Source organism: Felis catus, chromosome B2 (assembly GCF_018350175.1).
Source record: "Felis catus isolate Fca126 chromosome B2, F.catus_Fca126_mat1.0, whole genome shotgun sequence".
NCBI lineage: Eukaryota > Metazoa > Chordata > Mammalia > Carnivora > Felidae > Felis > Felis catus.
The window spans coordinates 9,542,582-9,555,493 of NC_058372.1; the positions used below are offsets into that span (position 1 = coordinate 9,542,582).

At 44.9% G+C, this 12,912-nt stretch overlaps 1 long non-coding RNA gene across 3 annotated transcripts in view; it reads left to right on the forward strand.

Moving 5' to 3' along the window:
• Positions 1-3,770: 3,770 nt before the first annotated feature.
• LOC111560578 overlaps positions 3,771-12,912 on the forward strand; it is an 82,893-nt gene continuing 73,751 nt past the window's right edge. Inside the window, exons 1-2 of one of the 3 annotated variants that reach the window (XR_006597510.1) lie at positions 3,771-4,046; positions 7,333-7,443. This is a non-coding gene — a long non-coding RNA (uncharacterized LOC111560578). The remainder of the gene's footprint in view (positions 4,047-7,332; positions 7,444-12,912) is intronic. The other 2 variants (XR_006597511.1, XR_002742593.2) reach the window with 2 other exon arrangements.

The window sequence follows — 12,912 nt, forward strand, 5'->3', positions numbered from 1 at the left end:
TGTGTCTTTCATGGTGAAAGAATGGGTCATGACCCGTTCAGACACTGTCTCCGGGAGGGCACAGTTCGCGGGCTGCGGAGTAGGGGGCACTCATTTGGAAAGACCCTTGCTGCCGACTCCATCGCTGTCCTTGAAGGGACTTTTTCTGCTTCTCTGGACACTTGCAGGCACCCTGGTGAGTTGACCCCAGGGACTCACATCTCAATTCGAGACCAGCTCTCTGGCTGTCACATCCACTTCAACATAACCCCTCCTTTCATGAGAGTGACCTAGAGGTGACCCTCTGAAGGAGACAGCGTGTCTGTGGGATTTGGCCGAACAGATAACTATAGGCTATTTTCAAGAACGGCGAGGAGAGATGGTGGGGAAACACAGGCGCATGGGTGCCCCCCTCTAGCTCTCCAGGAGACGTGGAACGAAAAACGCTGGTTTAAGAACAGAGTAGCTCAGAGGAGAGCAAAGCTCCCACCCTGTTGGAGACGAAAGTGAGCAGGAAACAAAAGGCTTTAAGTCGGGGGCGAATTTGAGTTGATGCGAACTGTTGCTCCTTTTGGACCAACCCATACGTGCGTTTGAAAATAGAGACAGATTTTTTTTTTTTTTTTTTCAGAAATCTGCTTAGAATAACTTTCAGAAAAGAACAGCCTGGGCTTGAGCCCTTAATGGAGGTACCAGGAGGAAATTAAGTAGTTATTGTCTCCTCTTTTGGACAAGGCTGGACAAGATATTGATTCTCTCTATAGGCAAAAGCATGTTTATCAGCATGAACTCATTTATACCATGTGCACACGAGTTGTTTCCTTTTATATGTAAAATGACTCAGTACAGGCTTTGGCATGAGGAATCCGGTGCTGGCCAGCCAACCCTGATGGGTTTGGGAGGGAAGAGGGGCCAAGAGAAGATCCTTAGGTGGCTCTTGTGGTGATTTAATATTAATACGAGAGCTCGTGGGGCACCGGGTGGCTCAGTCGGTTAAGGGTCCAACTTTGGCTCAGGTCACGATCTCACGGTTTGTGGGTTGGAGCCCCGCGTCGGGCTCTGTGCTGACAGCTCAGAGCCTGGAACCCGGTTCAGATTCTGTGTCTCCCTGTCTCTCTGCCCCTCCTCTGCTCACGCTCTGTCTCTCTGTGTCCCTCTCTCTCAAAAATAAATAAACGTTAAAAAAAATTTAAGATGAGACCCTGACCTGTAAGGTGGCATTAGACTGAAGAAGAATTTGCTACCAATCAACAAAGTATAGAATGATCTTTCAGAAAAGTCCTTCAATGAGAAAAGTAAAAATAGGCAAAATGCGGGGAGAAAATACTTACCACAAATATGATGGACAAAAGTGAATATGCTAAATATCTAAAGTGTGTATAGGCAAAAAAGACATCAACGCCCAGCAGCCATGTGGACAGAGAAAGTGGATGGAAAATTCTCATAGATGAAATATAAATGAGCTAATGAGACCTGTGAAAATGTTTAGCCCCATTAGTAGTTGACAAACTCAAAATGTAAACGGTGAATTTTTCAGCAATCACATTATTTATTTTTTAAAAATGGCAATATTCATACATGGATGATGTGTGCCCTAACTGGCATCATCTTTCTGGGAGGGGGTCTGCTGATGTATACCAAAAGATTCATAATGTTTCCACTCTTTGATTCACGTTCTACTTTTCAGTGACTATCCTAAAGGAAGAATGACCTCATTGTTCACACAGGCTTCTTTGTCAAGATGGTACTTAGATAGCAAAAGCAAGGAAGAGGGGGAAATGACCAAGTGTCCAATGTTGGGGATATGCTGAGTAAGTGATGATGATGACATGTTTTATTATCTGATGAGCTATTAAGAAATCACTAAAATTCGGGGGACCTGGGTGGCTCAGTCGGTTGAGTTTTGGCTGACTCTTGGTTTTGGCTTAGATCGTCATCTCAGGGTTTTATAGGTTCCAGCCCTATGTTGGGCTCTGTGCTGATAGCTCTCTCTCCCTGTCTCTGTGGACCCCACTTACGTGCTCCCTCTCTCTCAAAATAAATAAAACTTAAAAAAAAAGAAAACACTAAAATTGCGTTTTCTCAAAAGTGAAAATATTTTTATATAATGCTAAGCCATACTTTTATGTAATGATTTATACAGTTATTTCACCGCATATATACATATATTATATGCATATGCATATAATATATGCGCATATATTATGGTGTGAATGTAAATAAAAGGAAGATCTGATCAAAACAAAGCTGAATCTTCCATTTTCATCATTATATAAAATTAAGCACCGACACCATTACCAACCGTGGTAAATGGAGTAGAAGGACAGGTCTTGGTGTTTTATGAACTGCAGAATGTCACTGGGACTTTTTTTCCTGATCTCTGTTAACTCCACAACTAACCTGCCACCTAAGGAAGCCAATGTTCTAGACTGGCTGCTACAGTACGTGATTGTGGGCAAGACGTTTCACGTCACGAGGCTTCAGTTTCCTCATCTTCACCATGGAATCTGTGATAACACACAGTATTTCCATTTTTGGAGCTGTAGCAACTGACATTTAAATGACAGCGTGTAAAATGCTAACACACCATTGTTTTTGATTGCTCGACAACCGGGTGCCTAGAGACGATCTTACGTGGTGTCAGCTTGCATTTCCTCGATTACTAGTGAGGTTGATACAATTGGCACGTTGACCGCTGAGTTGTAATTCTTCTGTGATTTCTGTCGTTTTTTATGATTTGAAGGGGTGCTTTATACATTCTGAACGGCAATTTGTGTTACGTATGTTGGAAATACTCTCTGCTCCTTTACTATCCTTCAACTTCACCATGCACAAGTTTGTGTCATGTACAAGTTTAACGTTTTTATGCATTGAAACCTGTGTGTCTTTTTCTTTAAACCTGCTGGAGAAAGAAATTCTTTCTTCGTTTTTCTTTTAATTGTAATTGCTTATTCATTTTATTTTAAAGTGTAGTCGGCATACAATGTTGCATTCTTTTCAGGTGTACAACGTATCGATTCTTCTATCCGTTATTCGGCGACCACGGTGAGTGTGGTCACCACCTGTCACCATACAACATTGTGACCGTATTATTGACTGTATACCCTCTGCCATACTTTTCATCCCTGTGCCTTATGACTTTAGAAGGAAATTCTGAACCCCGCCCCATTATAAAAACGTTCTCTACATTTTTTCTAGTACTCGCCTAGTTATGCTTCTATGGATTTATGAATCTATGTGTCTAGACCCTTGCCATGCAGAGTAAATATATCCTTGCTACACCATCGAGCAACACATCAGCGTCAGCTTAGAGTTCCTCCTAAATTCAGAACCTCAGGACCCGTCTCAGGCCTCCTCGAGTCTGCAGTCTACAACATCGTCTGATGCACAGTAAGGTTTCAGAGGCGCTGGTCCAGGAAAAATTTTGTTTGTGTGATAAGGATATAATCTTATGTTTTTGTGTACCCAATGGACCCAACACCGTTTCGTTCTGTATTTCTCTAGATCGCTGCTGTTATGCCCAGAATTCGTGATCCCCAAAGACCACCAGGGAGCCGAGTCCGATGCAAAAGCAAAAGAGCCTTTATTCGAGCTAGCTCGAGCTCAGTCCCCTACCTGCACCGACACAGCGGTGAGATACCAGGGAGAGAGAGCGAGTTTCAAAAGCACAAAGGTTTTATAGGGGTCCAGGGGCAGTTGGTGAGGTAACGGCTGTGGGCTCAGCCGATTGGCTGGGGAAGGGTTGTGGCCTCGGCTGATTGGCTGGGGAAGGGTCGGCGTCCTGTTACGCAGGTCGCTGGGCGTGTTTTGATCAGGAAGTTTGAACGGGTGAGCGGGAGGTTACTCAGGGGAGGAGGTGCGGTCTGAGGTTTCTTCGTTTTCCCGGAAAAGGGGTCATGTCCGGGACATAGTCACTCAAGGTGGAGGACACAGAGCAAGATGGAGTCGGCCGGCATAGGCCCACCCTTTCAGCCGCTCTTGTCCAAAGTCCTGGAGCGCTGAGGAAGAGAACAGAAGCCTGAGAGGGGAAGTTACTTTTGTTCTTCCAGTATCAATAGATCAACTAGGTAAGTCTAAAAACTGTGTCTACCGCGTACATGAATTCTGAGGACTCAGAAGGCAGAAGGGTGCTGTGTTGGGATGCATGTAGTTTGGGTCTGGGAAAAATTTTATTTATTTATGCGTTTATTTATTGTTTTAAAAGTTTATTTTGAGAGAGCTTGCGTGCACAAACGGGCGAGGAGCAGAGACAGAGAGAGAGAGAGAGAGAGAGAGAGAGAGAGAGAGAGAGAGAGAATCCCAAGCAGGCTCAAGCTCTCAGCCCAGAACCCACTGTGGGACTCCATCTCATGAACCGTGACTTGATGACCTGTGCTGAGTTCATGACCTGACCTGAAATCAAGAGTCAGAGCTCAACCCACTGAACCACCCAGGCCCCCTGGTTTGGGTTTTGGGAAGACTTTTAAATACATTCTTACATGTGGGACAAACGTTTCTCGGCTAGTGGTAACAATGATACATTTTGCCAGTCGTGTATCATGTTACCTTTCCAAATAAATGAGGGTCCTCCATGAGCTCAGTTCGGTGGGCACCCTCCTGTTCTTATGCTGTCTTTTTGATATCGAAAATGTTAAAAATCATAATGACTCATCACTCAGTTAACTGTAAGGTGCCGAGCTAAATAATACTGACCCCAAGCCCACAAATACCTCTAAAGGCAACATGACAGGGAACTCGCTGCCAATTATTCCACACCGCTCTGCAGGGCCCGATCACGAACTAGGTTTTACCAGTTTAGATGCTGTGTAAAAACATAGAATCAATGATTAAGTGAAATACAAAATAATTTTTTGTTTTAGTAATACATCAGTAGTTTGGGGATAACTTTCATTCCTGAATAGGGTAGATGTTTTGCTCTCCCAGAGACCAGAACAAAGGAGCACGTGGATTATTTTTGTTGTTTTTTAGCCTGAAATAGCACTTAATTTGTTGAAACCAGAAGTTTAGGTGAAAAGATACATTGTATGTATGGAGTAACTTTACCTCAGGTGGATGAAATGACTCAAAATACAAAGTGTACATTATCCCAGGAATCTTGTTTATACTTGGGATTTTTTTTTGTTTTTTTTTTTTTTTTAATTTTTTTGGCTACTTTGGCACGTGGGGACAGGACCTTTCGGACCTCAGGGACCTGTGACCATGGGATAATAATAAATTATTTTCCCACTGTTCTAGAAGCTGGAAGTCCAAGATCAAGGTCTCAGCAGGTTGGTTTTCTCTGAGGCCTCTCCCCTTCTCCCTGTGTCCCCACATGGTCTTTCCTCTGTGTGTTTCTGTGTCCTAAGAGGGGTCTTCTTTTAAGGACCAGTCATATTAGATTAGGGGCCACTGTCATGACCTCGTCTTAATTACCTTTTTAAAGGCCCTATCTCCAAATATATTTGCATTCTGAGGTCCTGGGAGTTAGGGTTGCAACCTATGAATTTGGGGGGAGACACAGTGCAGCCTGTGACAGACAGGGGGTGTCCTGGGAAGGGCGGGGAACCCGGAAGCAGATCACCTGAGTTCATCCAACCCAGCCACTAGCTGCGTCCCTCGCTTTTGGTCTCAGATCTCTCAGCTTCTGCTCCTGCGTGACATCCTTTGCCTCACGCTAAGATTCAAACAATAATATCAGCCTTATGAGGGAGCTATTTTATATTGTCCTCATGCAACCCAGACATCTCCAATTTCTGCAAAGATTTTGTGGTCATCCTTTGGGATCCGGGCAAGACACACTGAGTCTCCACCTTACATGTTGCGGGAAGTAATCTCTGCTACTCCTTGAGTTTTCTGAAGGGCTTCATTCTCCCAGGGCCTCAGAGCTACCCTCGGTCATGGTCATCGCCCTCAGCTTCTGAGACCGCTCTCTTCCCAGACCAGTCCCTTCTGTCAGAAGCACCCTATGTCGACTTGAGAACAGAAATTTCCCTGGAGGTTTTAGGGAAAAGGGTACGGATGCAAGGGTGTTAACATTACGTGCACTGCAAGAAAACTCTTCGGACAGAATTGTGGACTCTTCCCCCTTTTAAGTTTCTCCAGCCTTTTCTTATTTCAGGGCATTTCCTGCTGAGCCACCAACACCCACTTTGGCTCCTGCTTCGTGGCTGTCGTTCAGGCCCCTTTCTTTCCCTCAAATGTCCCTTCTATTTTCCTCCTTGGAGTCTACCCTCGTCTACCCAACCCCAGTGTCTTACGCTGTCAGTGAACAACTCCTAACATCCCCCGTTATTTTCTTATGCAGAAATGTAGCTCGTCCCGGCTTCAGCTTTCCCTTGAGCCGACCTCTGGGAGAAGTAGGTGGCCTGGGGCTCACCTTCCTCAACCAAAGACCCATTGAGAAACAGTCCCCGTAGAGTCACCTCCCCTGTGGTGCATCATGCCTCCCGTGTGTTAAGGCTGATCTCTGTCTAAAATCAGATTCTTGTCCTTTCTTCCACCTACCCCTTTTAAAGCTGTACAATGGTGAGGGAAAAGAAGACATACTTTCTTGTCCTGGTTATATACTCCTGATGATGGTTTCAAGTAGAAACACATTATAGGGGTCATTTGTTTGACTCCTTCTCAGTCACGAATGAAGTGGGTCAAGCGAGAAGTAGCCCATTTCATGTCTATTATTGGCGGAAGGTGCCTCTTCTTTTCTTTCCCCCGTTTTCTGTTTGTTTTTATTTTTTAAATGTTTATTTATCTTGAGAGAGCGAGAGAGCGAGCAGGAGAAGGGCAGGGAGAGAAAGAGAGAGAGAATCCCAAGCAGGCTCTGCCCTGTCAGTGCAGAGCCTGATGAGGGGCTCGGACTCACGATCAAGAACTGTGAGATGCTGAACCAACTGAGCCACCCAGGCGCCCCTCCCTGTTATCTGCGTAAAACAATAAATAACAGCAAACCAGCCCTGAATCTTCTGAAAACTCTGCAGCTGTACTGATATTTCAGCACTGTCACCTTTGGTTGTATCTCAGCCAATCTCAGGGCCACAGAGGAGCTCCATGGCAAGGGCCCAGACTCAGGAGACAGAGCCTCGGGTTTCAGGGCTCAGTCTGTGCCACACAGGTTATGGGACCCTCTCCGAGCTGGTCTCCCGATCTGTAACACGGTGAGGGGTCTCACCCCTTGCTCACAGGACTGAATGACACCTCGTTACCTGGAAGCACTTTTTTGGCCAGAAAGTCTGGAAGCCAAGTGTCTGAGCTGGGGGGCCGCTGTGACTTCAGACATGTTCGGGCACGTCTGGATGTTTAATTGGCACACCGGCCAGGTTTGGGCTCGCCTGACCAGCTCAGGGGAGGCCCAGTGACTGCTTTTATTGGATCTGACAGATGGCCCCCAAGAGGAACCACTGGCACCACGTCTGAGGGGGAGCTGGAACGCAGGTGTTCATGCCGAGTCCAGGAATGCTGGTTGGAAGGGAGAGATGGTTGTGTGCACAGGTGAGAGGATGCCTCCATATTGTCTTCCTGCCTCAGAGAACCGGTGCCATGTTCCTTGAGAGAAGGAACTGGAATGAGGGGTGGGCCCAGGGGAAGAGACCTACCCCTGGGCACGCCCTAGAGTACTGAGACAGGGAGCAGTTCCCCTAAGGGACCCGGTACCTCTGGGTAACCCTAAAGCTGATTCAGTGGGGTTCTCCCAGTTGCATGTTGGGGGGGGGGGGCGGGGACTTGGGTTCAGTGAGGCCTGAGGTTGTGAAATGTTGGTCATTCCTTTTTTCTTTTTTTTAAATTTATATTTTTTGAGAGACAGAGGGGGACAGCATGAGCAGGGGAGGGGCAGAGAGAGAGGGAGACACAGAATCCAAAGCAGGCTCCAGGCTCTGAGCTGAAAGTACAGAGCCCAATGCTGGTCTCGAATCCATGAACCATGAGGTCATGAGAACATGCTCAACCGACTGAGCCACCCAGGGGTCCTGCGTGTTCTCTTTACGAAAAGAATGCACACTTGCGCCTGGGTGGTTCAGTGGGTTAAGCGTCGGACTTCAGCTCAGGTCACGATCTCACAGTTCGTGGGTTCCAGTCCCGCATCTGGCTCTGTGCTGACAGCTCAGAGCCTGGGGCCTGCTTCGGATTCTGTGTCTCCCTCTCTCTCTGCCCCTCCCCTGCTCATGCTCTGTCTCTCTCTCCTTCAAAAATAAATAAACGTTAAAAAAAAAAAAGAATGCACAATTATAGGTGTAAAATTTAGTGTGAAAGGAAGTATTTCTTTAGAATAAAAAAGTAAACCATAACAACTTACATTTTTAAAAAGCTGACAAAGAGTACAAAGCCCAGAAAAATAACAACGTATTTTTTTCCAGTTACCTGACACGTCTCTCTAATACCTCTTTTCATATTTTCTCTGGTGACACACACTTTGATCATCTCTTCATGTGATGATGATTTTGACTATCACCTTCTATTAGAGAGAATGAAAACATAATTTCGTCTTTCTTCTGGGATGGTTAATCAAAATTAATTCTCCATTATTGATTGTTAGGATGAATAAAAGACTGAAAACAATACAAATGATGTCCTCTTCGTGGTATTCCTACTGCTTAAGCTCAACCAACCCAAGAATCCTGAAAGATCCTATTTTGAGTGATTCTCATAAAAAAAGGAAAAAAAAAACCACATGGCATATTTATAATTGTATGTACCAACAAAAGACAGTCTCTGTTTTGACTAGGTGTTGATGAGAACCACATTGTCTGCTTCCATATTTACATGTCTTAACAGCTACAGGGAATGCCTACAGAGAAGCCTCTGTCAGGTGCATTTCAGACCTTGTTCTCTACTATCCGCCCCTGTGGTGTCAGGTCTTATAAGACACGTTGAAGTGGAGTCTTTATTCCTACTCCTTCATGTTTGGAAACTAGGTGAGTCGGCACAGGGGATCGGAAAAATTCCTGGAAAGTCATATCTATATTGGTACAGCTAGCAATAACTTAAGCATACCCGGAATCGACTTTGAATCAGATAAATAGATCCCATTAATTCCCAAATAAACTTCCCTTAACCAGATTCCGGAAGTGCTCCCGGCCACTCCAGTGTTACTGGAGCCGCAGCGAGGTGCAAGGAGGGCAAATCAACGTGGAAAGGGAATGTGGTCTTGGCCACTTGTAGCTAAAACATTTCATTACTGCACACTTTAGAAAAATATGGCCCCATGAACCCGTTGCCAGAGACGGTTCCCGGTTCTTGGAAGGGGACCACGGAAGTGAGGGGTCTCGAAACTTAAGCTTCATTACCTTTTGAGGAAGCATGCCTCTGGCCGACAGGGATAAACTCATGAATTTCAGTGGCTTTACACAATAGTTCGTATTTTGCTGACATGAAGACCAGTTGGGGAGGGGTTGGTATTGGACTTGAATGGAGTGGTGTATGTGAAGGGGTGGGGAGAGGGGAAACCTTGCCCCAGGCAGTCATTCAGGGAACCCGGATGACAGATCTGGCATCTTCAACATGGGCCTTCCAAGGTTACCCTGGGTACCACCCTAGCTGCCAGACAGGCGAGGGGATGGAGACAGACAGAGAGAGAAAGAGAGAGAGAGAGAGAGAGAGAGCAAGGGGTCGTACAGGAGGTTTCCTGGGCCAACCCAGGAAGTGGTGTCTTTGGCTGGAACTCACCCACAGCACCATAAAACTGCAAAGGAGGCTGGGAAGTGTGGTACAGCTGCATACCTCGGGAACAGGGAAAGAGGAAACAGGTTTTGGTGAATGACAGTAGCCTTTGACATAAAGGGGGACAAGGCTCTCCCTCAGTTGGGATTAGAGTGACGCAAGTATGGCAGGACAATGCTGCTAGAGCCACAAGAGGCACCCAAAGGCCCTCAAGAGCTCCCGGGGGGACCCACCATATCCTCTCGAACCAGGGAGGATGTTCGCAGTTGTCCTAGGAGAGATGGGTCGCAGAAACTATCATTTTGTTATTGGTGATTCTGTTCTCTTTGTATCCAGGAAAACTGGCTGGAAATCAGCCTAAGGGATGACGATAATGTTGACTGTGAGATTTTTAGGGAGAAGTTTGGAAGGTCATATCACTAAAGGCTACCTACTGCCATTCACGGCAGGGATTCCCGACGACTATTTTTATCAGACTGTGAGCTCCAGGAGCAAATGTGTCTCATTTACTTTTGGGTCCCAGTGCCTAGCAGGGTGTTCTGTTGGGCTGTTGAAAGGATTTTCCTAAGTACATAACCATTTTATAAGCACTAAGCATTTTTTGATATATGGCATTGTACAGAGCCTTGACAGGATAGACATTAATGCCCAAGTTTAACAAAGTGTCTTCACTTTGACCCACAATTACCAGATGTTTCATAACCAGTTGGAAAAGGTGAGTTCTTCATTTCTTCTGGCAAATGGAAAATGAGTTCTCCCTTAAAGGTTTTGCCTCCACAGAAGTTAAAAATCCATTAGTAAATTAGGCTTAGCTGAGTCCATCCATTGATATGTGATCCTTGGAACCTCTCAAGGAAAATCAATGTGTGGCTTTTCAGTTAATTAACATAATGTTAGTAGGACGTATAATGTCAGCATGGCTGGAAGCCTCCTACTTAGTGTTCTGCTCGGCCTGAGTGAGCAAATAGGGTAGATCGATATTTTTCATAAGAGAACGTATCTGGACTCCTCGAGAGGAGATGAGCACAGGACTAGTCTTAGGTCGAAATTGCACCCATCTGCCCACTCTTGTGCGCTTGCCTGACGGCGGTTGCTACGGTGGGACGAAAGACGAGAATCAAGCCAAAATGAGAAGAATTCAAACTCTGTCCACGTAAGGACAATTGGTGGCAGCCGTGGAAGCTGACCAGAACACATGCAGCCCTCCGAGACACGAAGCTTGAAGATGGGCATGATGAGGAGGTGGGGGCTGTTGAATCGATGCCTTCCATGGTTTCTGTGGTCGGGGCTGTAACCACAAAAGATGGTGTCCCAGCACGGGGACCCGTCTCAAGGTATGCGGATGTTTTCCTCCTGTCCTTGCCCTTCCCCCCAAATGCTTAATTATAAAACACACAGAGCGGAAATTGACCACTGTAACCATTTTCAGTGTGTAATTCTCACCACTGTGCAAACATCACCACCATCCATCTCTAGAATGCTATCTCGCAAAACCAAGACTCTCAGTCAATAGCTCTCCATTCCCTCCTGTCCCCTGGCCCCTGGCAACCATCCTCCTACTTCCTGTCTTTGAATTTGACGGCACCAGGGACCTCATAGAAGTCTACAGTATTTGTCTTTTTGTGACTGGTGTATTTCACTCAGCTGAGCGACCTCAGGTTTCATCCGTGATGCAGTAGGTGCCAGAATTTCCTTCCTTTTTATGGCTAAAAAATACCCCAGTGTTTGGATGCACCACATTTTGTGTACCTAGTCATCCGTCAGCAGACACTTGGGTGGTTTCTGCCTTTTGGCTGTTGCAAATAATGCTTCTGTGGACATGGGGGTATAGATATTTCTTTGAGTCTCTGTTTTAATCTCTTTTGGGTATATACCCAGATGTGGAATTGCTGGATTGTATGGTAATCTTGCTTTTAATTTTTGAGCAACTGCCATACTATTTTCCACAGTAGCTGCACCATTTTATGTTCCCACTTAGAGTGCACAGGTGTTCCAATTTCTCTGATTGAGAGAGAAATTCCCACCAACCCCTGTTCTTCCCTTCCCTTTTCTTTCTCTTTCTTTCTTTCTTTCTTTCTTTCTTTCTTTCTTTCTTTCTTTCTCCTTCTTTTTCTTTCTTCTTTCTTTCTTCTTTCTTTCTTACTTCCTCCCTCCCTCCATTTCTTTCTTTCTCTTTTCTTTCTTTCTTCCTATTTTTCTTTCTTTCTTCTTTCTTTCTCTCTTTCTTTCTTTCCTTTCTTTCTTTCTTCCTCTTTTTCTTTCTTCTTTTCTTTTTTCTTTCTTTCTTACTTCCTCCCTCCCTCCATTTCTTTCTTTCTCTCTTCTTTCTTTCTTCCTGTTTTTCTTTCTTTCTTCTTTCTTTCTTCTTTCTTTCTCTTTCTCTTTCTTTCTTTCTTTCTTTTCTTTCTTTCTTTCTTTCTTTCTCCCTCTTTTTCTTTCTTCCTTTCTTTTTTCTTTCTTTCTTACTTCCTCCCTCCCTCCATTTCTTTCTTTCTCTCTTCTTTCTTTCTTCCTGTTTTTCTTTCTTTCTTCTTTCTTTCTTCTTTCTTTCTCTTTCTCTTTCTTTCTTTCTTTCTTTTCTTTCTTTCTTTCTTTCTTTCTCCCTCTTTTTCTTTCTTCCTTTCTTTTTTCTTTCTTTCTTACTTCCTCCCTCCCTCCATTTCTTTCTTTCTTTCTTTCTTTCTTTCTTTCTTTCTTTCTTTCTTTCTTTCTTTCTTTCTTTCTTTCCTTCCTTCCTTCCTTCCTTCCTTCCTTCCTTCCTTCCTTCTTCTTCCATATAATAACCACACTAATTGGTGTGAGGTTGTATCTTGTGGTTTTGATCTGCATTTCTCTAATGATTATTGACATTGAGTATCTTTTAGTATGCCTGTTCGCCATTTGTATATCTTCTTTGGAGTAAGTCTATCCAAATTTTTGACCCATTGTTAAATCAGGTTGTTTGTGTTTTTGTTGTTAAGTTTTCCCCCCCTATTTAGGATGTGGCATTCTGTATTATGACACTCGTTCTCTCTTTAGCCAATCTTGTTCAAGGCACTGAAGCTTGCTGTTGGGTCTCAGGATGTTTTGGAGCACTGATTTGCCAGTTGTGGCCCCGTCCTATGCTCTCAGGAGTTGACAGGGGTCGGGGGGACAGTGGGGGAAGGGAGACGAGGGCTGGTTTGGAAGAGGGGATGCCCTAAGGTCTACTCCTGCTTCAGGCAAAGAAGCTTTCTTTTTCCCTGCCTTACCTATTGGAACTCCCATCTAAGATGGCGTTTAATGTTTTCTCCGCTACAAAAAATTTCTGAAACCCTTGTAGGG